Here is a 26,509-nt window from a genome sequence, read left to right as displayed (position 1 = left end):
GGAACAACTCTCTAAGTCTACACCTAACACCCTAACATGTACCCCGAGTCTAAACACCCCTAACCTTACACTTATTAACCCCTAATCTGCCGTCCCCGCTATCGCTGACACCTGCATTATATTATTAACCCCTAATCTGCCGATCCGGACACCGCCGCCACCTACATTATCCCTATGAACCCCTAATCTGCTGCCCCTAACACCGTCGACCCCTATATTATATTTATTAACCCCTAATCTGCCCCCCCAACGTCGCCGCTACCTTACCTGCACTTATTAACCCCTAATCTGCCGACCGGACCTCGCCGCCACTATAATAAATGTATTAACCACTAAACCGCCGCGCAAACACTATAATAAATAGTAATAACCCCTAATCTGCCCTCCCTAACATCGCCGCAACTTACCTACAATTATTGACCCCTAATCTCACGCTCGCACCGTCGCCGCTACTATAATAAAGTTATTAACCCCTAAACCTAACTCTAACCCTAACCTTAACACCCCCCTAACATAAATATAATTTAAATTAAACAAAGTAATATTCCTAAATAGTGATGTCGCGAACTGTTAGCCGGAGAACAGTTCCCGGCGATCTTAGCTTGTTCGCGTTCGCCGCGGCGGGCGAACATATGCGATGTTCGATCCGCCACCTATTCGTCATCATTGAGGAAACTTTGACCCCGTATCTCACAGCCTGCAGACACATTTGAGCCAATCAGCAGCAGACACTCCCTCACAGACCCTCCCAGCTCCTGGGCAGCAGCCATTTTAGATTCATTACGATCTTGCATTGTTAGTGAGAGGAGGTTTAGTGCTGCTGCTGCTGCTGCTGATATTATAGGGAAATAGATAGCTAGACTAGTGTATTTAGTGTCCACTACAGTCCTGAAGGACTCATCTAATCTCTGCTGTAAGGACAGCACCCCAAAAAGCCCTTTTTAGGGCTAGAACTTCAGCCCAAAAAGCCCTTTTTAGGGCTAGAACTTCAGTCGTTTTTTGTTTTTTTATTTGTAATTTTATTTGCATTTGCCTGGCTGTCAGCCTGTGTGTGAGGCTCACAGCATATACTGTGATTAGTGCCACCACTGATATCTGCTTAACATTAGTGTAAATTTTAAAAAAAAAACTTTTAAATCATTTTGCTAGTGTAATCTAATTTCATTTTCTATCAGGCCTGTGTGTCAGGCTCACACAGCATATACTGTGGTTAATTGCTCTGTGCCACCACTGATATCTGCTTAACATTAGTGTAAATTTAAAAAAAAACAACTTTTAAATCATTTTGCTAGTGTAATCTAATTTCATTTTCTATCAGGCCTGTGTGTCAGGTTTACAGCATATTCTGTGGTTAATTGCTCTGTGCCACCACCGATATCTGCTTAACAATCATTAGTGTAAATTTAAAAAAAAAAACTTTTACATCATTTTGCTAGTGTAATCTAATTTCATTTTCCATCAGGCCTGTGTGTGAGGCTCACAGCATATACTGTGATTAATTCTTCTGTGCCACCACTGATATCTGGTGTAAAATTATTGTAAATTTAAAAAAAACACTTTTACATTATTTTGCTAGTGTAATCTAATTTCATTTTCTATCAGTCCTGTGTGTGAGGCTCACAGCATATACTGTGATTAATTCTTCTGTGCCACCACTGATATCTGATGTAACATTAGTGTAAATTAAAAAAAAAAAAACTTTTACATTATTTTGCTAGTGTAATCTAATTTCATTTTCTATCAGGCCTGTTTGTACGGCCCACATCATATACTGTGATTAATTGCTCTCTGCCACCACTGATATCTGGTGTAACATTAGTGTAAAATAAAAAAAAAAACTTTTACATCATTTTGCTAGTGTAATCTAATTTCATTTTCTATCAGGCCTGTGTGTCAGTCTCACAGCATATACTGTGGTTAATGGCTCTGTGCCACCTCTGATATCTGCTTAACATTAGTGTAAATTTTTTAAAAAAAAACTTTTACATCATTTTGCTAGTGTAATTTAATTTAATTTTCTATCAGGCCTGTGTGTCAGGCCCACATCATATACTGTGATTAATTCTTCAGTACCACCACTGATATCTGGTTAACATTATTTTAAATAAAAAAAAAAAAACTTTTACATAATTTTGCTAGCGTAATCTAATTTAATTTTCGATCAGGCCTGTGTGTCAGGCCCACATCATATACTATGATTAAAAGCTCTGTTTTCCACCACTTATATCTGGTGTAACATTAGTGTAAATTTTAAAAAAAAGAAATTTTTTACATCAGTCCTCTTCTAGTGTTATTTAATTTTAGTTGCCAGCCCAGCCTGGCTGCCACTAGTGCCAGCCTGTGTGTCAGGCTGCCAGCATATACTGTGCCTACTTCCATCCTCAGTGCCACCACTCCTATATGGTGTAACATTAGTTTACATTTTGTAAAAAAAACTTTTACATCAGTCTTCTAGTGTTATTTAATTTTAGTTGCCAGGCCAGCCTGCCACTAGTGCCAGCATGTGTGTTAGGCTGCCAGCACATACTGTGCCTACTTCTATCCTCAGTGCCACCACTCCTATCTGTTGTAACATTAGTGTAACTTTTTTTAAAAAAAACCTTTTACATCAGTCTGCTAGTGTTATTTAATTGCAGTTGCCTGTCTGCCAGCTTGTGTGCCAGGCCCACTTTCCAACTAGTGCCACGAATCATATTTGTTATAACAGTAGTGTAAATATTTAAAATAAAAACTTTTTTGACTGTGAATCATCAGTCTGCTAGTGCAATTGAATTGCAGTTGCCTGCCTGCCCGAGTGTGTGGCAGGCCCACTTGCCAACTAGTGACACCAATCATATTTGTTATAAAAGTATTGTAAATATTTAAAATAAAAACTTTTTTGACTGTGAAACATCAGTCATCTAGTGTAATCTAATTGCAGTTGCCTTCCTCCCAGCGTGTGTGCCAGGCCCACTTGCCAACTAGTGCCACCAATCATATTTGTTATAACAGCAGTGTAAATATTTAAAAAAAAAAATTGACTGTGAAACATCAGTCATCTAGTGTAATCTAATTGCAGTTGCCTTCCTCCCAGCGTGTGTGCCAGGCTCACTTGCCAACTATTGCCACCAATCATATTTGTTATAACAGTTTTGAAAATATTTAAAATAAAAACATTTTTTGACTGTGAATCATCAGTCTGCTAGTGCAATTGAATTGCAGTTGCTTGCCTGCCAGCGTGTGTGCCAGGCCCACTTGCAAACTAGTGCCACCAATCATATTTGTTATAACAGTATTGTAAATATTTAAAATAAAAACTTTTTTGACTGTGAATCATCAGTCTGATAGTGCAATTGAATTGAAGTTTCCTGCCTGCCAGCGTGTGTGCCAGGCCCACTAGCCAACTAGAGCAACCAATCATATTTGTTATAACAGTATTGTAAATATTTAAAATATAAACTTTTTTAACTGTGAATCATCAGTCTGCTAGTGCAATTGAATTGCAGTTGCCTGCCTGCCAGTGTGTGTGCTAGGCCCACTTGCCAACTAGTGCCACCAATCATATTTGTTATAACAGTATTGTAAATATTTAAAATAAAAACATTTTTGACTGTGAATTATCAGTCTGCTAGTGCAATCGAATTGCAGTTTCCTGCCTGCCAGCGTGTGTGCCAGGCCCACTAGCCAACTAGTGCCACCAATCATATTTGTTATAACAGTATTGCAAATATTTAAAATAAAAACTTTTTTGACTGTGAATCATCAGTCTGCTAGTGTAATCTAATTGCAGTTGCCTGTCTGCCAACGTGTGTGCTAGGCCCACTTGCCAACTATTGCCACCAATAATATTTGTTATAACAGTAGTGTAAATATTTAAAAAAAAACTTTTTTGACTGTGAAACATCAGTCTGCTAGTGTAATCTAATTGAAGTTGCCTGCCTGCCAGCATGTGTGCCAGACCCACTTGCCAACTATTGCCACCAATCATATTTGTTATAACAGTTTTGAAAATATTTAAAATAAAAACTTTTTTTGACTGTGAATCATCAGTTTGCTAGTGCAATTGAATTGCAGTTGCCTGCCTGCCAGCGTGTGTGCCAGGCCCACTTGCCAACTAGTGCCACCAATCATATTTGTTATAACAGTAGTGTAAATATTTAAAATAAAAACTTTTTTGACTGTGAATCATCAGTCTGCTAGTGCAATTGAATTGCAGTTGCCTGCCTGCCAGCGTGTGTGCCAGGCCCACTTGCCAACTAGTGCCACCAATCATATTTGTTATAAAAGTATTGTAAATATTTAAAATAAAAACTTTTTTGACTGTGAAACATCAGTCATCTAGTGTAATCTAATTGCAGTTGCCTTCCTCCCAGTGTGTGTGCCAGGCCCACTTGCCAACTAGTGCCACCAATCATATTTGTTAGAACAGCAGTGTAAATATTTTTTTTAAAAAATTTTTGACTGTGAAACATCAGTCTGCTAGTGTAATCTAATTGAAGTTGCCTGCCTGCCAGTGCGTGTGCCAGGCTCACTTGCCAACTATTGCCACCAATCATATTTGTTTTAACAGTTTTGAAAATATTTAAAATAAAAACTTTTTTTGACTGTGAATCATCAGTCTGCTAGTGCAATTGAATTGCAGTTGCCTGTATTGTAAATATTTAAAATAAAAACATTTTTGACTGTGAATCATCAGTCTGCTAGTGCAATTGAAATGCAGTTTCCTGCCTGCCAGCGTGTGTGCCAGGCCCACTAGCCAACTAGTGCCACCAATCATATTTGTTATAACAGTATTGTAAATATTTAAAATAAAAACTTTTTTGACTGTGAATCATCAGTCTGCTAGTGTAATCTAATTGCAGTTGCCTGCCTGCCAGCGTGTGTGCCAGGCCCACTTGCCAACTAGTGCCACCAATAATATTTGTTATAACAGTAGTGTAAATATTTAAAAAAAAACTTTTTTGACTGTGAAACATCAGTCTGCTAGTGTAATCTAATTGAAGTTGCCTGCCTGCCAGCGTGTGTGCCAGGCCCACTTGCCAACTATTGCCACCAATCATATTTGTTATAACAGTTTTGAAAATATTTAAAATAAAAACTTTTTTGACTGTGAATCATCAGTGTGCTAGTGCAATTGAATTGCAGTTGCCTGCCTGCCAGCGTGTGTGCCAGGCCCACTTGCCAACTAGTGCCACCAATCATATTTGTTATAACAGTAGTGTAAATATTTTTAAAAAAATATTTTTTGACTGTGAAACATCAGTCTGCTAGTGTAATCTAATTGAAGTTGCCTGCCTGCCAGCGTGTGTGCCAGGCCCACTTGCCAACTGTTGCCACCAATCATATTTGTTATAACAGTTTTTGAAAATATTTAAAATAAAAACATTTTTGACTTTGAATCATCAGTCTGCTAGTGCAATTGAATTGCAGTTGCCTGCCTGCCAGCGTGTGTGCCAGGCCCACTTGCCAACTAGTGCCACCAATCATATTTGCTATAACAGTATTGTAAATATTTAAAATAAAAACTTTTTTGACTGTGAAACATCAGTCAGCTAGTGTAATCTAATTGCAGTTGCCTTCCTCCCAGCGTGTGTGCCAGGCCCACTTGCCAACTAGTGCCACCAATCATATTTGTTAGAACAGTAGTGTAAATATTTAAAAAAAAAAAATTTTGACTGTGAAACATCAGTCTGCTAGTGTAATCTAATTGAAGTTGCCTTCCAGCGTGTGTGCCAGGCCCACTTGCCAACTATTGCCACCAATCATATTTGTTATAACAGTTTTGAAAATATTTAAAATAAAAACTTTTTTGACTGTGAATCATCAGTCTGCTAGTGCAATTGAATTGCAGTTGCTTGCCTGCCAGCGTGTGTGCCAGGCCCACTTGCCTACTAGTGCCACCAATCATATTTGTTATAACAGCAGTATAAATATTAAAAATAAAAACTTTTTTGACTGTTAATCATCAGTGTTCTAGTGCAATTGAATTGCAGTGTCCTGCCTGCCAGCATGTGTGCCAGGCCCACTAGCCAACTAGTGCCACCAATCATATTTGTTATAACAGCAGTATAAATATTAAAAATAAAAACTTTTTTGACTGTGAATCATCAGTCTGCTAGTGCATTTGAATTGCAGTTGCCTGCCTGCCAGCGTGTGTGCCAGGCCCACTTGCCAACTAGTGCCACCACTCATATTTGTTATAACAGTATTTTAAATATTTAATAAAAAAAATTTTTTGACTGTGAAACATCAGTCTACTATAGTAATCTAATTGAAGTTGCCTGCCTGCCAGCGTGTGTGCCAGGGCCACTTGCCAAGTTAGTGGCACCACTCATTTTTGTTGTCACAGTATTTTTAATATTTAAAAAATACATTGACTTTGAAACATCAGTCTGCTTTTTTGTGTCAGGCTCACAGCGTATACTGTGCCCACTAGCCCAGTGCCACCACTCATAATTTGTTTAATAGTATTGTAAGTGTACATTTTTAAAAAAATGACAGGCAGAGGCAGGCCACCCCGCAGGTGCCATTGTGGTCGTGTTGCTGTGATTCCCTAAGACCCTACAACTATGCACAGTGTTCAGAGTCCTTGTGCCAGGGACGTGAACAGTTCTGAGGAGGACCTAGTTGAATGGCTAACACAGGACACCCAATCTTCTACAGCTTCCGCTCCTAGTCCTAACCTTGACGCACCATCCACCTCCAGCTGTGCTTTGGGCACCTCTCAAGTGACCAGTGCCACTCGCCCGCCTGTCGCCACTACCAACACTAGCACCACAGCCGCTTCACTTGATCTGTCAGAGGAGTTATTGGCACATCAGTTGGAAGAAATGAGTGATGCGCAACCATCATTGACAGAGGATGTAGATAACAGTGATATGTCTCAGTCAGGCAGCATTACAGACATGGACATATGGTGTGATGATGATGATGATGATGTTGTACCCACTGCTGCTTCCTTTGTTGATGTGTCAGATACAAGTGAAGCGGTTGATGATGATGTGTCCGTGGATGTCACGTGGGTGCCCGCTAGAAGAGAAGAAGAAGAGGGGGAAAGTTCAGATGGGGAGACAGAGAGGAGGAGGAGGAGACGAGTTGGAAGCAGGGGGAGGTCGTCGCAAGGAGCTAGTGGCACAGTCAGACAGCATGCATCGGCACACGGGGTCAGCCAGACAGCACGCCAATCAACGCATGCTGTTGACACCACCAGAATGCCGTCATTGCAGAGCTCAGCAGTGTGGCATTTTTTTTGTGTGTCTGCCTCTGACAACAGCGATGCCATTTGCAACCTGTGCCAAAAGAAACTGAATCGTGGGAAGTCCAACACCCACCTAGGTACAACTGCTTTGCGAAGGCACATGATCTCACATCACAAACGCCGATGGGAAGAACACATGAGTAGAAACAGCACACAAACTCAAAGCCGCCCTCCTCCTCCTGGTCCAGCATCTTCAGCCACATCAACCACTGCTGTCCTCCTTGCCCCCTCTCAACCATCCTCCACTCAGTCTCTCTTACGTAGCAGTTCCTGGTCATCTGCCCACAGTCAGGTGTCCGTCAAGAACATGTTTGAGCGTAAGAAGCCAATTTCCCAAAGTCACCCCCTTGCCCGGCGTCTGACAGCTGGCTTGTCTGAACTCTTAGCCCACCAGCTTTTACCATACAAGCTGGTGGAGTCTGAGGCTTTCAAAAAATGTGTATCTATTGGGACACCGCAGTGGAAGGTACCTGGCCGAAATTTCTTTTCACAAAAGGCAATCCCAAACCTGTACTCGATTGTGCGAAAGGAAGTAATGGCATGTCTGGCACACAGCATTGGGGCAAGGGTCCATATGACCACTGATAGCTGGTCTGCAAAGCATGGTCAGGGCAGGTATATCACCTACACTGCGCATTGGGTAAACCTGCTGAAGGCTGACAAGCATGGAATGCGTTGCTCTGCAGAGGAGTTGATGACACCGCCACGACTTGCAGGCAGGCCTGCTTCTACCTCCTCTACTCCTCCTACTCCATTCTCTTCCATAACCTTTTCCTCGGCTGAGTCCTCTTCTGCTGCTGCGTCTTGCTCCACATCAACGGCACCCCCCCCAGCTCCCCAGGTACTATTCAACATCCCGGATATGGCAGTGTCACGCCATCTTGAGGTTGACTTGCATGAAAGCCGAGAGTCACACCGCACCAGCACTCCTGTCCGCCCTGAACGCACAGGTGGATCAGAGGCTGACTCCGCACCAACTGGAGATTGGCAAGGTTGTTTCTGACAATGGAAGTAATTTGGTGGCGGCATTGAAATTGGGCAAGTTGACACATGTGCCGTGCATGGCACATGTGTGTAATCTGATTGTACAATGCTTTGTGCATAAGTACCCAGGCTTACAGGACATCCTGAAGCAGGCCAGGAAGGTGTGTGGCCATTTCAGGTGTTCCTACATGGCCATGGCGCACTTGTCCGATATCCAGCGTCGAAACAACCTGCCAGTGAGGCACTTGATTTGCGACAGCCCGACACATTGGAATTCAACACTCCTAATGTTCGACCGCCTGCTCCAACAAGAAAAAGCTGTTAACGAGTATTTGTATGACCGGGGTGCTAGGACAGCCTCTGGGGAGCTGGGGATTTTTTTTCCAAATTACTAGACGCTCATGCGCAATGCCTGTAGGCTCATGCGTCCTTTTGAGGAGGTGACAAACCTTGTCAGTCACACCGAAGGCACCATCAGCGACATCATACCATTTGTTTTCTTCCCGGAGCGTGCCCTGCAAAGAGTGCTGGATCAGGCCATAGATGAGTGTGAAGAGGAAGAGGAAGAGTTGTGGTGTCCATCACCACCAGAAACAGCCTTGGACCTGCAGCAATGCAGGAAGAGGATTGTGAGGAAGAGGAGTCAGAGGAGGAATGTGGCTTTGAGGAGGAGGAGGAAGACCAAGTACAACAGGCATCCCAGGGTGCTCGTTGCTGTCACCTATCTGGTACCTGTGGTGTTGTATGTGGCTGGGGGAAGAAGATACCTTCAGTGACATCAGTGAGGACGAGGAACGGGACATGATTAGCTCAGCATCCAACCTTGTGCAAACGGGGTCTTTCATGCTGTTGTGCCTGTTGAGGGACCCTCGTATAAAAAAGCTGAAGGAGAACGACCTGTACTGGGTGTCCACACTACTAGACCCCCGGTATAAGCATAAAGTGACTGAAATTTTACCAAATTCCCGCAAGTCGGAAAGGATGGAGCAGTTCCAAAATAAATTAAAAACTATGCTTTACACAGCGTATAAGGGTGATGTCACAGCACAACAGTAATCTAACAGGGGAAGAGATGAAAGTAATCCTCCTCCTCCTCCACGACCACGGCGGCAAGGACAGGACACTTTACAGATGTGTTGTTGATGGAGGACATGCGGACCTTTTTAACTCCTATGCATCGCCAGAGCCTTTCGGGATCCAGCCTCAGAGAAAGACTCAACCGACAGGTAGCAGACTACCTAGCATTAACTGTGGATCTCAACACTCTGAGGAGCAATGGACCCCTTGACTACTGGGTGTGCAGGCTTGACCTGTGGCCTGAGTTATCCCAATTTGCAATCGAACTTCTGGCCTGCCCCGCTTCAAGTGTCCTGTCAGAAAGGACCTTCAGTGCAGCAGGAGGTTTTGTCACTGAGAAGAGTAGTCGCCTAGGTCAAAAAAGTCTTGATTATCTCACCTTTATTAAAATGAAGGAGGGATGGATCCCAAAGGGACTGACATTGGGCGATGCATTTGAGTAAAAAAGGCCTGATGATGAGATGAGCTGCCTTGGGCTACAAATGGTACACATGCTGCCGTATTTTTTCTTAGAATGCCGGATGACTTGTGTGACTTATCCGCCAACAACTAGTGTTCAAGCCATAATGTTTTATGGCACTTTCTAACTGTTTTACAAACATCAATTTTTCTGGCCGCTGCTACAGCAGCGGCTGCAACAATACCGAATTTTTCAGGCATTTGGACATGCCTAATTTTTCTGGCCTCTGGTGCTGCACTGTGGCTACAAAACCCAAAACAAAAAAAGGCACATAACAGTAATGAAACTGTTAAGAATAGTACTCATTAACACACCACTCATATCAGGTGGCACAGTAGATTGCACGCGCAGTGCCCCAAATTTGAAGTAGGAGGACCGACCAAGCATCTTTTTCCATCTCACGGTTCCGAAAAATTATCTATGGGTTCCTAAAAACGATGCCATACCTGTACTCGATTGTGCAAAAGGATGTCATATGTGGTGTTTCATGCTGTTGTGCCTGTTGAGGGTCGTGGACCATTGTATAAAAAGGCTGAAGGAAAACGACTTGCACTGGGTGTCCAAGCATGTTTTTTGTTCAATTTCCCGGTTCCTAAAAATTATCTCCGGGTTCCTAAAATCAATGCCATATCTGTAATCTATCATGCAAAAGGATGGCATATGTGGTGTTTCATGCTGTTGTGCCTGTTGAGGGTTGTGGACCATCGTATAAAAAGGCTGAAGGAAAACGACCTGTACTGGGTGTCCGAGCATGTTTTTTGTTCATTTTCCCGGTTCCTCAAAATTATCTCCGGGTTCCTAAAATCAATTCCATATCTGTAATCTATTGTGCAAAAGGATGGCATATGTGGTGTTTCATGCTGTTGTGCCTGTTGAGGGTCGTTGACCATCGTATAAAAAGGCTGAAGAAGAACGACCTGTACTGGTTGTACAAGCACGTTTTTTGTTCAATTTCCCGGTTCCTAAAAATTATCTCCGGGTTCCTAAAATTTATGCCATACCTGTACTCTATTGTGCAAAAGGATGGCATATGTGGTGTTTCATGCTATTGTGCCTGTTGAGGGTCGTGGACCATCGTATAAAAAGGCTGAAGGAGAACGACCTGTACTGGGTGTCCAAGCACGTTTTTTGTTCAATTTCCCGGTTCCTAAAAATTATCTCCTGGTTCCTAAAATGGAAGCCATACCTGTACTCTATTTTTCAAAAGGATGGCATATGTGGTGTTCCATGCTGTTGTTTCTGTTGAGGGTCCTCCTGGACCCTCGTATAAAAAGGCTGAAGGAGAACAACCTGTACTGGGTGTCCAAGCATCTTTTCCATCTCCCGGTTCCTAAAAATTATCTCTGGGTTCCTAAAATCGATGCCATACCTGTACTCGATTGTTCAAAAGGATGGCATATGTGGTGTTTCATGCTGTTGTTTCTGTTGAGGGTCCTGGACCCTCGTATAAAAAGGCTGAAGGAGAACGACCTGTACTGGTTGTCCAAGCACCTTTTGCCATCTCCCGGTTCCTAAAAATTATCTCTGGGTTCCTAAAATCGATGCCATACCTGTACTGGTTTATTCAAAAGGATGGCATATGTGGTGTTTCATGCTGTTGTTTCTGTTGAGGGTCTGGGACCCTCGTATAAAAAGGCTGAAGGAGAACGAAGTGTACTGGGTGTCCAAGCATGTTTTTTGTTCAATTTCCCGGTTCCTAAAAATTATCTCCGGGTTTCTAAAATCGATGCCATACCTGTACTGGATTATTCAAAAGGATGGCATATGTGGTGTTTCATGCTGTTGTTTCTGTTGAGGGTCCGGGACCCTCGTATAAAAAGGCTGAAGGAGAAAGAAGTGTACTGGGTGTCCAAGCAGGTTTTTTGTTCAATTTCCCGGTTCCTAAAAATTATCTCCAGCTTTCTAAAATCGATGCCATACCTGTACTCTATTGTTGAAAAGGATGGCATATGTGGTGTTTCATGCTGTTGGTTCTGTTGAGAGTCCTGGACCCTTGTATAAAAAGGCTGAAGGAGAACGACATGTACTGGTTGTCCAAGCATCTTTTTCCATCTCCCTGTTCCTAAAAATTATCTCTGGGTTCCTAAAATCGATGCCATTCCTGTACTGGATTTTTCAAAAGGATGGCATATGTGGTGTTTAATGCTGTTGTTTCTGTTAAGGGTCTGGGACCCTCGTATAAAAAGGCTGAAGGAGAACGAAGTCTACTGGTTGTCCAAGCATCTTTTTCCAACTCCCAGTTCCTAAAAATTATCTCCGGGTTCCTAAAATCGATGCCATACCTGTACTGGATTATTCAAAAGGATTGCATATGTGGTGTTTAATGCTGATGTTTCTGTTGAGGGTCCTGGACCCTCGTATAAAAAGGCTGAAGGAGAACGAAGTCTACTGGTTGTCTAAGCATCTTTTCCCATCTCCTGGTTCCTAAAAATGATCTCTGGGTTCCTAAAATCGATGCCATACCTGTACTGGATTATTCAAAAGGATGGCATATGTGGTGTTTCATGCTGTTGTTTCTGTTGAGGGTCCGGGACCCTCGTAATAAAAGGCTGAAGGAGAACGAAGTGTACTGGGTGTCCAAGCATGTTTTTTGTTCAATTTCCCGGTTCCTAAAAATTATCTCTGGGTTTCTAAAATCGATGCCATACCTGTACTGGATTATTCAAAAGGATGGCATATGTGTTGTTTCATGCTGTTGTTTCTGTTGAGGGTCTGGGACCCTCGTATAAAAAGGCTGAAGGAGAACGACCTGTACTGGTTGTCCAAGCATCTTTTTCCATCTCTCGGTTCCTAAAAATTATCTCCGGGTTCCTAAAATCGATGCCATACCTGTACTGGATTGTTCAAAAGGATGGCATATGTGGTGTTTCATGCTGTTGTTTCTGTTGAGGGTCTGGGACCATTGTATAAAAAGGCTGAAGGAGAACGAAGTCTACTGGTTGTCCAAGCATCTTTTTACATCTCCCGGTTCCTAAAAATTATCTCTGGGTTCCTCAAATCGATGCCATACCTGTACTGGATTATTCAAAAGGATGGCATATGTGGTGTTTCATGCTGTTGTTTCTGTTGAGGGTCCTGGACCCTCGTATAAAAAGGCTGACGGAGAACGAATTGTACTGGGTGTCCAAGCATGTTTTTTGTTCAATTTCCCGGTTCCTAAAAATTATCTCCAGGTTTCTAAAATCGATGCGATACCTGTACTGGATTATTCAAAAGGATGGCATATGTTTTGTTTCATGCTGTTGTTTATGTTGAGGGTCCGGGACCCTCGTATAAAAAGGCTGAAGGAGAAAGTAGTGTACTGGGTGTACAAGCATGTTTGTTGTTCAATTTCCTGGTTCCTAAAAATTATCTCTGGGTTTCTAAAATTGATGCCATACCTGTACTGGATTATTCAAAAGGATGGCATATGTGGTGTTTAATGCTGTTGTTTCTGTTGAGGGTCCGGGACCCTCGTATAAAAAGGCTGAAGGAGAAAGAAGTGTACTGGGTGTACAAGCATGTTTTTTGTTCAATTTCCCGGTTCTTAAAAATTATCTCCGGGTTTCTAAAATCGATGCCATACCTGTACTCTATTGTTCAAAAGGATGGCATATGTGGTGTTTCATGCTGTTGTTTCTGTTGAGGGTCCTGGACCCTCGTATAAAAAGGCTGAAGGAGAACGAACTGTACTGGTTGTCCAAGCATCTTTTTCCATCTCCCGGTTCCTAAAAATTATCTCCGGGTTCCTAAAATCGATGCCATACCTGCACTGGATTGTTCAAAAGGATGGCATATGTGGTGTTTCATGCTGTTGTTTCTGTTGAGGGTCCGGGACCCTCGTATAAAAAGGCAGAAGTAGAACGAAGTGTACTGGGTGTCCAAGCATGTTTTTTGTTCAATTTCCCGGTTCCTAAAAATTATCTCTGGGTTTCTAAAATCGATGCCATACCTGTACTCTATTGTTCAAAAGGATGGCATATGCGGTGTTTCATGCTGTTGTTTCTGTTGAGTCCGGGACCCTCGTATAAAAAGGCTGAAGGAGAAAGAAGTGTACTGGGTGTGCAAGCATGTTTTTTGTTCAATTTCCCGGTTCCTAAAAATTATCTCCAGGTTTCTAAAATCGATGCCATACCTGTACTCTATTGTTCAAAAGGATGGCATATGTGGTGTTTCATGCTGTTGTTTCTGTTGAGGGTCCTGGACCCACGTATAAAAAGACTGAAAGAGAACGACCTGTACTGGGTGTCCAAGCATCTTTTTCCATCTCCCAGTTCCTAAAAATTATCTCCGGGTTTCTAAAATCAATGCCATCCCTGTACTCTATTGTGCAAAAGGATGGCATATGTGGTATTTCATGCTGTTGTGCCTGTTGAGGGTCGGGGACCCTCGTATAAGAAGGCTGAAGGACAACGACCTGCACTGGGTGTCAAAGCATCTTTTTCCATCTCCCGGTTCCTAAAAATTATCGCCGGGTTCCTAAAATCAATGCCATAACGGTACTCTATTGTGCAAAAGGATGGCATATGTGGTGTTTCATGCTGTTGTGCCTGTTGAGGGTTGGGGACACCCGTATAAAAAGGCTGAAAGAGAACGACCTGTACTGGGTGTCCAAGTATCTTTTTCCATCTCCCGGTTCCAAAAAATTATTTCCGGCTTCCTAAAATCAATGCCATACATGTACTCTATTGTGCAAAAGGATGGCATATGTGGTATTTCATGCTGTTGTGCCTGTTGAGGGTCGGGGACCCTCGTATAAAAAGGCTGAAGGAGAACGACCTGTACTGGGTGTCCAAACATCTTTTTGCATCTCACGGATGTAGCGTTACTCCACTAGGGGGTCTCCCTTCCTCTGTCCAAACCCAGGGGTGGCCACCGTATAGTGGGACCAGAGATATAGTTGCTGAGACCGGGGTCAAGCCAGCGGGTGTATCTCCCGCAGCTGGGCTGGTCTCAGTGGACTCCCAGTCAGGTAGCATCCTCTGCACTGCATCTCTTTCTTGGCAGGTATCGTCCCCTCTGCCTGTCTGCTTCTAGGCAGGAATAAATCCCCCTGCCAGGCTGCTTCTTGGCAGGAATTGATCCCTCTGCCTCCAAATAGTGGGACCAGGGCTATCGTGGCTGAGACCGGGGTCAAGCCAGCGGCTGTATCTCCCCCAGCTGGGCTGGTCTCAGTGGGCTCCCAGGCAGGTAGCGTCCCCTCTGCCTGTCTGCTTCTAGGCAGGAATAGATCCCTCTGCCTCACTGCACACTTCCAGCAGGTATCGTGCCCTCTGGTTTCTTATAGGCATGAATCGATCCCTCTGCCTTGCTGCTCCTTTCAGGCAGGCCAGCTTTTTGCATACAGGCCCACAGACTCTGTAACAGATCTCTCTTGCAGAGAGAGGTGCAGCCAGAATGCAGAGTCAGAACCTCGGCAAATGGTATACCTGAAAGAATCAAACAGCACAAAAAGGCAATCCCGGACCCCAACCTGTACTCGATTATGCAAAAGGAAGTAACCTAACCATGGGTCTCAGCCCGCATGTCTTATTGTTATACTCTGTCATTGAAATTATATATCTATCAAATCTATCTATCTATTTATCTATCTAATCTATCTATCTATCTATCTATCTAATCTATCTAACTATCAATCGTATCTATCAAATATATATTGCATCTATCAATCTCTGTATTTCTTATCTATCAAATGTATATTGCATCATTTGATCTGCCTTGCTGCTCCTTTCAGGCAAGGCAGCTCTTTGCATACAGGCCCACAGACTCTGTAACAGATCCCTCTTTTAGGGAGAGGTGCAGCCATAATGCAGGGTCAGAACCTCTGCAACTGGTATACTTGATTGTGCAAAAGGAAGTAACCTTACCATGGTTCCCTGACCGCACGTCTTGTAATACTCTGTCATTGAAATTATATATCTATCAAATCTATCTATCTATTTATCTATCTAATCTATCAATCTATCTAATCTATCTAACTATCAATCGTATCTATCAAATATATATTGCATCTATCAATCTTTGTATTTCTTATCTATCAAATGTATATTGCATCTTTTGATCTGCCTTGCTGCTCCTTTCAGGCAGGCCAGCTCTTTGCATACAGGCCCACAGACTCTGTAACAGATCTCTCTTGCAGGTTAGAGGTGCAGCCAGAATGCAGGGTCAGAACCTCTGCAACTGGTATACTTGATTGTGCAAAGGAAGTAACCTAACCATGGGTGCCAGACCGCACGTCTTTGTAATTCGCAGTCTGTCAAATGATATATCTTTCAAATTAGCTATTTATCTATCAAATCTATCTAATCGTATCTATCAAATGTATATTGCATCTATTGATATATGCAATTCGTATGTATCAAATGTATATTGCATCTATTGATCAATGTAATTCGTATCTAACAAATGTATATTGCATCTTTTGATCTATTTAATTCATATCTATCAAATGTTAATTGCATCTTTGGATTTATGTAATTCGTATCTATCAAATGTGTATTGCATCTTTTGATCTATGTAATTGGTATCTATCAAATGTATATTGCATCTATTGATCTATGTAATCTATGGATATAGACCTCCCCCGATAGGGGGAGTAACAGGTATTAAACTGCTAAGAATAGTACTACTTAGTACTTAACACACCACGGGTCCCAGACCGCACGTCTTGTAATACTCTGTCATTGAAATTATATATCTATCAAATCTATCTATCTATTTATCTATCTAATCTATCAATCTATCTAATCTATCTAACTATCAATCGTATCTATCAAATATATATTGCATCTATCGATCTCTGTATTTCTTATCTATCAAATGTATATTGCATCTTTTGATCTGCCTTGCTGATCCTTTCAGGCAGGCCAGCTCTTTGCATACAGGCCCACAGACTCTGTAACAGATCTCTCTTGCAGGGAGAGGTGCAGCCAGAATGCAGGGTCAGAACCTCTGCAACTGGTATACTCGATTGTGCAAAAGGAAGTAACCTTACCATGGGTGCCAGAAGGCACGTCTTTGTAATTCGCAGTCTGTGAAATTATATATCTTTCAAATTAGCTATTTATCTATCAAATCGATCTAATCGTATCTATCAAATGTATATTGCATCTATTGATCTATGCAATTCGTATCTATCAAATGTAAATTGCATCTTTTGATCGATCTTATTTGTATCTATCAAATGTATATTGCATCTTTTGATCTATGTAATTGGTATCTATCAAATGTATATTGCATCTATTGATCTATGCAGTTCATATCTATCAAATGTATATTGCATCTATTGATCTATGTAATTGGTATATATCAAATGTATATTGCATCTATTGATTTATGTAATTCATATCTATCTAATGTATATTGCATCTTTTGATCTATGTAATTCGTATCTATCAAATGTATATTGCATCTATTGATGTAAATCGTATCTATCAAATGTATATTGCATCTTTTGATCCATGTAATTCGTATCTATCAAATGTATATTGCATCTTTTGATCCATGTAATTCGTATCTATCAAATGTATATTGCATCTTTTGATCTATGTAATTCGTATCTAACAAATGTAAATTTGATCTATGTAATTCGTATCTATCAAATGTATATTGCATCTTTTGATCTATGTAATTCGTATCTATCAAATGTATATTGCATCTATTGATCTATGCAATTCGTATCTATCAAATGTATATTGTATCTATTGATCTATGGAATTTGTATGTATCAAATGTATATTGCATCGATTGATCTATGTAATTAATATCTATCAAATGTATATTGCATCTTTTGATCTATGTAATTCGTATCTAGCAAATGTATATTACATCTATTGATGTAATTCGTATCTATCAAATGTATATTGCATCTTTTGATCCATGTCATTCGTATCTAACTATCAAATGTAAATTGCATCTTTTGATCTATGTAATTCGTATCTATGAATTGTATATTGCATCTTTTGATCTATGTAATTGGTATCTATCAAATGTATATTGCATCTATTGATCTATGTATGTAATCTATGGATCTATCTATCAAATCTATTGATCTCGTGGTTGGGCAAATGGACTGTTTGCGGTGGTTTTCGGTGCGTTAAACGGGGAGTTTGGTCTGTCACTGTGAAGCGGGCGTAACCCTTACACTACCTGATCAATACAACATCATACCTGATGTTTTAAAGCACGTTATTCCAAACAATTTAGGAATGTTAGGTAATTTATGCCCTTTATGGATTAAAACCAGACTCTGCATCAACTATGTAATTTTACGTGGGAGTTTTGCCATGGATCCCCCTCCGGCATGCCACAGTCCAGGTGTTAGTACCCTTGAAACAAGTTTTCCATCACTATTGTGGCCAGAAAGAGTCCCTGTGGGTTTTAAAATTCGCCTGCCCATTGAAGTCAATGGCGGTTCGCCTGGTTCGCGGACATTTGACAAAGTTCGCGTTCGCCGTTCACAAACGCAAAATTTTAGGTTCGCGACATCACTATTCCTAAAATTAACTAAATTAATCCTATTTAAAACTAAATACTTACCTATAAAATAAACCCTAATATAGCTACAATATAAATAATAATTACATTGTAGCTATTTTAGGATTTATATTTATTTTACAGGCAACTTTGTATTTATTTTAACTAGGTACAATAGCTATTAAATAGTTAATAACTATTTAATAGCTACCTAGTTAAAATAATTACAAAATTACCTGTAAAATAAATCCTAACCTAAGTTACAATTAAACCTAACACTACACTATCATTAAATTAATTAAATAAATTACCTATAATTATCTAAAATAAAATACAATAAAATAAACTATTCTATAATACAAAAAAAAAACACTAAATTACAAAAAATAAAAAAGAATTACAAGAAGTTTAAACTAATTACACCTAATCTAAGCCCCCTAATAAAATAACCCCCCCCAAAAAAAAATGCCCTACCCTATTCTAAACTACCAAGTAAGCAGCTCTTTTACCAGCCCTTAAAAGGGCTTTTTGCGGGGCATTGCCCCAAAGTAATCAGCTCTTTTACCTGTAAAAAAAATACAACCCACCCAACGTTAAAACCCACCACCCACATACCCCTACTCTAACTCACCCAAACCCCCCTTAAATAAACCTAACACTACCCCCCCTGAAGATCTCCCTACCTTGAGTCGTCTTCACCCAGCCGGGCCGAAGTCTTCATCCGATGGGGCAGAAGAGGACATCCAGACAGGCAGAAGTCTTCATCCTATCCGGGCAGAAGAGGACATCCGGACCGGCAGACATCTTCATCCAAGCGGCATCTTCTATCTTCATCCATCCGACTAGGAGCGGCTCCATCTTCAAGACCTTCGGCGCGGAGCATCCTTCCTGGCCGACGGACTAACAACGAATGTCTGGTCCTTTAAATAACGTCATCCAAGATGGCGTCCCTCAAATTCCGATTGGCTGATACGATTCTATCAGCCAATCAGAATTAAGGTTGAAAAAATCTGAGGTTGAAAAAATCTGATTGGCTGATTGGCTGATCGGAACAGCCAATAGAATGTGAGTTCAATACGATTGGCTGATTGGATCAGCCAATCGGATTGAACTTCAATCTGATTGGCTGATTGAATCAGCCAATCAGATTTTTCCTACCTTAATTCTGATTGGCTGATAGAATCCTATCAGCCAATCGGAATTCGAGGGGCGCCATCTTGGATGACATCATTTAAAGGACCAGGCATTCGTCGTTAGTCCGTCGGCCAGGAAGGATGCTCCACGCCGGAGGTCTTGAAAATGGAGCCGCTCCTTGTCGGATGGATGAAGATAGAAGATACCGCTTGGATGAAGATGTCTGCAAGGTCCGGATGTCCTCTTCTGCCCGGATAGGATGAAGACTTCTGCCGGTCCGGATGTCCTCTTCTGCCCGGATAGGATGAAGACTTCTGCCGGTCTGGATGTCCTCTTCTGCCCCATCGGATGAAGACTTCGGCCTGGCTGGGTGAAGATGACTCAAGGTAGGGAGATCTTCAGGGGGGTAGTATTAGGTTTATTTAAGGGGGGTTTGGGTGGGTTAGAGTAGGGGTATGTGGGTGGGGGGTTTTAATGTTGGGGGGGTTGTATTTTTTTTTTACAGGTAAAAGAGCTGATTACTCTGGGGCAATGCCCCTCAAAAAGCCCTTTTAAGGGCTGGTAAAAGAGCTGGTTACTTGGTAGTTTAGAATAGGGTAGGGCATTTTTTTTGGGGGGGGCTTTTTTATTTTATTAGGGGGCTTAGATTAGGTGTAATTAGTTTAAACTTCTTGTAATTCTTTTTTATTTTTTGTAATTTAGTGTTTGTTTTTTTGTATTTAGAATAGTTTATTTTATTGTATTTTATTTTAGGTAATTATAGGTAATTTATTAGTGTAGGGGTATGTGGGTGGGGGGGTTTAATGTTGGGGGGGTTATATTTTTTTTTACAGGTAAAAGAGCTGATTACTCTGGGGCAATGCCCCTCAAAAAGCCCTTTTAAGGGCTGGTAAAAGAGCTGGTTACTTGGTAATTTAGAATAAGGTAGGGCATTTTTTTTGGGGGGGGCTTTTTTATTTTATTAGGGGGCTTAGATTAGGTGTAATTAGTTTAAACTTCTTGTAATTCTTTTTTATTTTTTGTAATTTAGTGTTTTTTTTGTATTTAGAATAGTTTATTTTATTGTATTTTATTTTAGGTAGTTATAGGTAATTTATTTAATTAATTTAATGATAGTGTATTGTTAGGTTTAATTGTAACTTAGGTTAGGATTTATTTTACAGGTAATGTTGTAATTATTTTTTTTTTTGCAATATTTCTTTTTATTGTAGTCAATGATAAAAAGTTTAAATTAATCATCACAGTCTTTTTTTTTTTCCAAAAGGCTTAACAAGAAACAACAAATAAAAAACAAACAAATGTAAATTCCAATTCAAATACAAACATCATCCTCAATATTCCAAATCATTATTGATATTGACACACCCACCTTATAAGGAGGGCTCTTACATTTACATCCATAATACTATACTTTGTTACATTATACATAACCAAAGTTCAATAACCTAGTTCCTTACACTTTTACGAGACTTATAAGTCTTGTTCCCAAAGAAATGTCACATTAGCAATAAAATCTTGTTTGCCCGTGTATGTGTAGTGTATTGTTTCTAGCTCTAATATTTGGCCTACTTCTTTCCTCCACATATCATAAGTAGGTACTATATCCTTCCTCCAAAACCTGGGTATTAGGCGTCTGGCACAATTAAGCATAATATGTAATAACTTGCATAAAAAGAGAGAAGCGCTCTACCAGGAATAACTTCCTCCTATATATACAAGTGACTTTAGGAATATCGGCAAGTAGGGCCAAGCTAGGTGTGAATGTAACAGGACTCCCTAGGATCTTCTCTACCCTTTCATTAATGGCTTGCCAGTATGCTTGATAAGGTACACTGGTTTTTTTGTAGGGAAAGAACCTCTCAGTATCTTATAAATTATTGAAATATGTGATTTGGTGATATTGGGGGACGTGCATAGCGTTTCAAAGGTGGTCATAGGTCTAGTAAGGTCTACTTTATAGGGGCTGGAAAAAATAGCATGTCTAACCTGTAAATATGGGAACCACATTTGGAAAGGGGGGCCCAGTGTTTGGCCCACTTCAGCTTGAGAACGCATCGTCCCATTGTGGAGAAGTATATGTGCTGGTACATTGGATTGAGTGCCTGCAAAGTAGGGGGTTTGAATAGTTTGAGATTTTAAAAAAAGAGGGTTATTTAGTAACGGAGTGAGAGGGGATATTGGGGTGGATATCGATCTATCTGTTGCTTGTTATTTATCCCACACTCGCAGTGTGGCAGCTATATAATAATTATTCCAGGCCTCTGGAGGCCTTAATTTTGGGAGAATCCAGCACTGATCCCCCAGATCTATTCCACTCGCTAGGTGCGATTCTATCCGTACCCAGGTTTTTTTTTAAAGAAGGTTGTTTCCAGGAAACAACGCGTGCTAAGTGTGTCGCTTTAAAGTAATTAAACAGGTTAGGGGCACTCAATCATCCGTCCTCTCTATCGAGAAACAGAGTGTCTCTAGTTACTCTGGGTCTTTTGTGTGACCATATAAATTAGTCAAATCTCTTTTGTTGTTGTATAAAGAAATGTGTAGGAATATCTAAAGGAAGAACTTGGAAGAGGTATAAGAATTTAGGGATAATATTCATTTTTAAAGCATTAATGCGTCCCATCCAGGAGAGCTGGCCTTGTTTATGCCATATCTCCAACGTATTGTTAACTTCAGCCTGAAGGGGTATATAGTTAAGGAGAAAAGTTCTGTGTGCAGGGATGATATATCTATTCCCAGATATTTAATTTTCTTGGCTATTTGAAAAGATGTGTGAGATGCAATTAAACAAGTTTCCTCGTCATGAAGATGTAGTGGCAAAATCATCGATTTTTCCATATTTATTGAAAAATTTGAGACCAATTTATACTCCTCTAACTCAGCCACCAGAGCAGGTAATGAAGTGAGCGGAGAGCGCAATGTAAATATAATGTCAAATGCATAAAGCGGACATTTTTTATTCAATTCCCCAAAAGGGACCCCTTGAATATTATGATTGTTCCGTATCCTAGCAGCCAGCGCCTCCACCGCTAGAGCAAAAAGCAAGGGTGACAGGGGACATCCCTGACGCGTGCCGTTTTTTATAGGAATCACCTGGGAGAGGGTATTATTGGCACTAACATATGCTATGGGGTTACTATAAAGGGCTTTTATATGGGAGATCAGTGTGTACAAAAATCCGAACCTCGACAGGGCGGACCACAGAAAATCCCAGTCCACCCTGTCAAAGGCCTTCACAGCATCCGTAGAGAGAAGTATAAGAGGTGTTTTAGATGAAGAAGCAGAGAAAAGGGTATGCAAAACTCTAATAGTGTTTTCTTTAGCTTCCCTGCCTGGGATGAAACCCACCTGGTCCGAATACACAAGGGAGGGGAGATACTTACTTATTCTCGTGGCTAGTAACTTAGCATATAGTTTGATATCAATATTTATTAATGATATGAGGCGGTAGTTAGAAACTTTATCTAAGGATTTACCTGGCTTAGGTATCACCGAAATTGTGGTTTCGAGCAGTGTCGATGGGAGTTGAATGCATTCGTCAATAGAGGTGTACATATCTAAGAGGTGAGGACATAAGAGGGATTTAAATAGGCTATAGAATTTGGGGGAAAAACCATCCAGACCAGGAGCTTTACCTTGCGGCAACTCTTTGATAGCTAGTAGTAGCTCTTGGGCTGTAAATTGTTTGTCTAAATCTTCTATGTCTGTGCTGGACAGTTTAGGAAGCTGCGTTTGTTCTAAATAAGTGTTTATATGGTGATTCTTTTCTTCTATGTTAACAGTGGGTAGATTATATAGGGAAGCATAATATTGTGCAAACTGGCCTACTATCTCAGTATTGTTAGAATGGACTTTGCCGTTGGTATCCGTGATTTTAGTTATATAGGTTTTATATCTCTTTTTACGCAGAGATCTCGCTAATAAGCGTCCTGCTTTATTATTTTCAACAAAAAAATGTGATTTGGTGGTGAGAGCTCTCATGTGAGCACTTTTTATTAAATACTGGTTTATTGCTTCCCTGGCTTCTTGTGATCTCTGCAATAGTGGCTGCAATTGAGGGTCTCTTTTTAGCGCCTTTTCACAGGCAGTAAACTCTGATGTTAGAGAGTTAAATTGAGCTGCACGCTGCTTACGCTGTCTATGAGTGTGTTCAATAATCACCCCCCATATATAGCATTTATATGCCTCCCAATTAGTAACTGCTGATGTCTCTGTATGGATGTTAAAAGAGAAAAATTCTGTTGTTTTTTCAGCCAAGTCTGTGGTAATCAAGGGGTCTAGTAAAATCTGGTCATTTAGCTTCCACCATTGTTGAAAACCTGGTCTGGTGGACCATAAAAAAGTGGAGTTAACCATACTGTGGTCCGACCAAGCGGTGTGATGTAACCTAGAGTCTATAAGTGAGGAGAGCATGTTCTGTTCACAGAAGACATAGTCTATACGAGTGTATGTGCGCTGAGGGTTCGAGAAGAAGGAGAAATCTTTTGTGGAAGGATGGGCAATTCTCCACGTGTCAAAAAAGGGGATAGAGCCAATAGCCTGCCAGTTGGCCTTTATTTGAGAATTCCTAATGTAGGATCTACCTGATGATGTGTCTAACACAGGGTTAACTGGGAAATTTAGATCACCTTCCAAGAACACAGGACCTTTTGAAATATCAATTATCTGATTGATTACTATTCGGAAAAAGGAAGGTTTAGGGCAGTTAGGGGCGTAGACATTAGCTAATGTAATTGGTCTCCCATAGTATAGTCCTACTAAGATTAGGAAGCGGCCCTCTTTATCTAGGTATTTGTTAAGCAATTCAAATGACGTGCCCTTTCTAAACAAGATACCGACCCCATTGTGCTTTGTCTGGCCAGAACATAAAAAATGCTGGTCGTAGTACAATTTTGAAAGTATGGGCTCATTAGATTTTTTAAAATGAGTTTCTTGAACCATAATGATATCAATTTTTTTCTTATAAAAGTCATGGAACGCTATTGAGCGCTTTTGTGGGGAGAGAAAACCCTTAACATTCTGTGTAGCTAGACTAAACTATCTGGGTTGCTGATGTTTTGACATGAGCTAAAAATATATAAATGTATATAGGTATAAGTAAACCAACAGAGATTAGTTGAGTGTATCACAACCTACAGGTAAGGATGACAATGAAAACTTCAAACTGAATATACACAATATATAACTCTTGAACCAATTAACCGAACAAAATAATATAACTGTTTTCTGATTTAACTCAGATGTTACAGAGAGCAATGAGTGAGCGGGGAGGGAAAGAAGGGAAGAAGGAGGTATGATATGAGAATGTAGAGTAGCTGATGCTACGAGAGAGGCAATCAGCCACAGATTTGTAGAGATGTTAGTGTAGGAGAGCGGTTGTAACCAAAGAGGAGAAAAGAGTTGAGAAGAGGAGAGAAGAATAGAATAGGGGGGCCTCCCAGACAGACCATATCAATGAAAAAGATGACTCTATATTACAGGGAGTGCAGAATTATTAGGCAAATGAGTATTTTGACCACATCATCCTCTTTATGCATGTTGTCTTACTCCAAGCTGTATAGGCTTGAAGCCTACTACCAATTAAGCATATTAGGTGATGTGCATCTCTGTAATGATAAGGGGTGTGGTCTAATGACATCATCACCCTATATCAGGTGTGCATAATTATTAGGCAACTTCCTTTCCTTTGGCAAAATGGGTCAAAAGAAGGACTTGACAGGCTCATAAAAGTCAAAAATAGTGAGATATCTTGCAGAGGGATGCAGCACTCTTAAAATTGCAAAGCTTCTGAAACGTGATCATCGAACAATCAAGCGTTTCATTCAAAATAGTCAACAGGGTCGCAAGAAGCGTGTGGAAAAACCAAGGCGCAAAATAACTGCCCATGAACTGAGAAAAGTCAAGCGTGCAGCTGCCAAGATGCCACTTGCCACCAGTTTGGCCATATTTCAGAGCTGCAACATCACTGGAGTGCCCAAAAGCACAAGGTGTGCAATACTCAGAGACATGGCCAAGGTAAGAAAGGCTGAAAGACGACCACCACTGAACAAGACACACAAGCTGAAACGTCAAGACTGGGCCAAGAAATATCTCAAGACTGATTTTTCTAAGGTTTTATGGACTGATGAAATGAGAGTGAGTCTTGATGGGCCAGATGGATGGACCCGTGGCTGGATTGGTAAAGGGCAGAGAGCTCCAGTCCGACTCAGACGCCAGCAAGGTGGAGGTGGAGTACTGGTTTGGGCTGGTATCATCAAAGATGAGCTTGTGGGGCCTTTTCGGGTTGAGGATGGAGTCAAGCTCAACTCCCAGTCCTACTGCCAGTTTCTGGAAGACACCTTCTTCAAGCAGTGGTACAGGAAGAAGTCTGCATCCTTCAAGAAAAACATGATTTTCATGCAGGACAATGCTCCATCACACGCGTCCAAGTACTCCACAGCGTGGCTGGCAAGAAAGGGTATAAAAGAAGAAAATCTAATGACATGGCCTCCTTGTTCACCTGATCTGAACCCCATTGAGAACCTGTGGTCCATCATCAAATGTGAGATTTACAAGGAGGGAAAACAGTACACCTCTCTGAACAGTGTCTGGGAGGCTGTGGTTGCTGCTGCACGCAATGTTGATGGTGAACAGATCAAAACACTGACAGAATCCATGGATGGCAGGCTTTTGAGTGTCCTTGCAAAGAAAGGTGGCTATATTGGTCACTGATTTGTTTTTGTTTTGTTTTTGAATGTCAGAAATGTATATTTGTGAATGTTGAGATGTTATATTGGTTTCACTGGTAAAAATAAATAATTCAAATGGGTATATATTTGTTTTTTGTTAAGTTGCCTAATAATTATGCACAGTAATAGTCACCTGCACACACAGATATCCCCCTAAAATAGCTATAACTAAAAACAAACTAAAAACTACTTCCAAAACTATTCAGCTTTGATATTAATGAGTTTTTTGGGTTCATTGAGAACATGATTGTTGTTCAATAATAAAATTAATCCTCAACAATACAACTTGCCTAATAATTATGCACTCCCTGTAGAGCCAAAGTGAATATAACATTGAAGCAACATGAATATTACATTATAACTTTTGAACAGTGAAATTAACGAGAGCTAACATGCACAGAGTGAGTCTTATTAAATGTTTGAGCTGAAAGTCTTGTT

General features: G+C 40.8%; 1 protein-coding gene across 2 annotated transcripts in view; it reads left to right on the top strand.

Annotated features, from left to right (window-relative positions):
• LOC128645667 (uncharacterized) overlaps positions 1-26,509 on the top strand; it is a 148,449-nt gene that overhangs the window by 20,598 nt on the left and 101,342 nt on the right. The gene's annotated exons all lie outside the window — the stretch shown is intronic.

The sequence above is a fragment of the Bombina bombina genome, chromosome 1 (assembly GCF_027579735.1).
Source record: "Bombina bombina isolate aBomBom1 chromosome 1, aBomBom1.pri, whole genome shotgun sequence".
NCBI classification, from domain to species: domain Eukaryota; kingdom Metazoa; phylum Chordata; class Amphibia; order Anura; family Bombinatoridae; genus Bombina; species Bombina bombina.
Note: the sequence above shows the minus strand (reverse complement) of the source record. Positions and strands in the feature narration are given on the sequence as shown.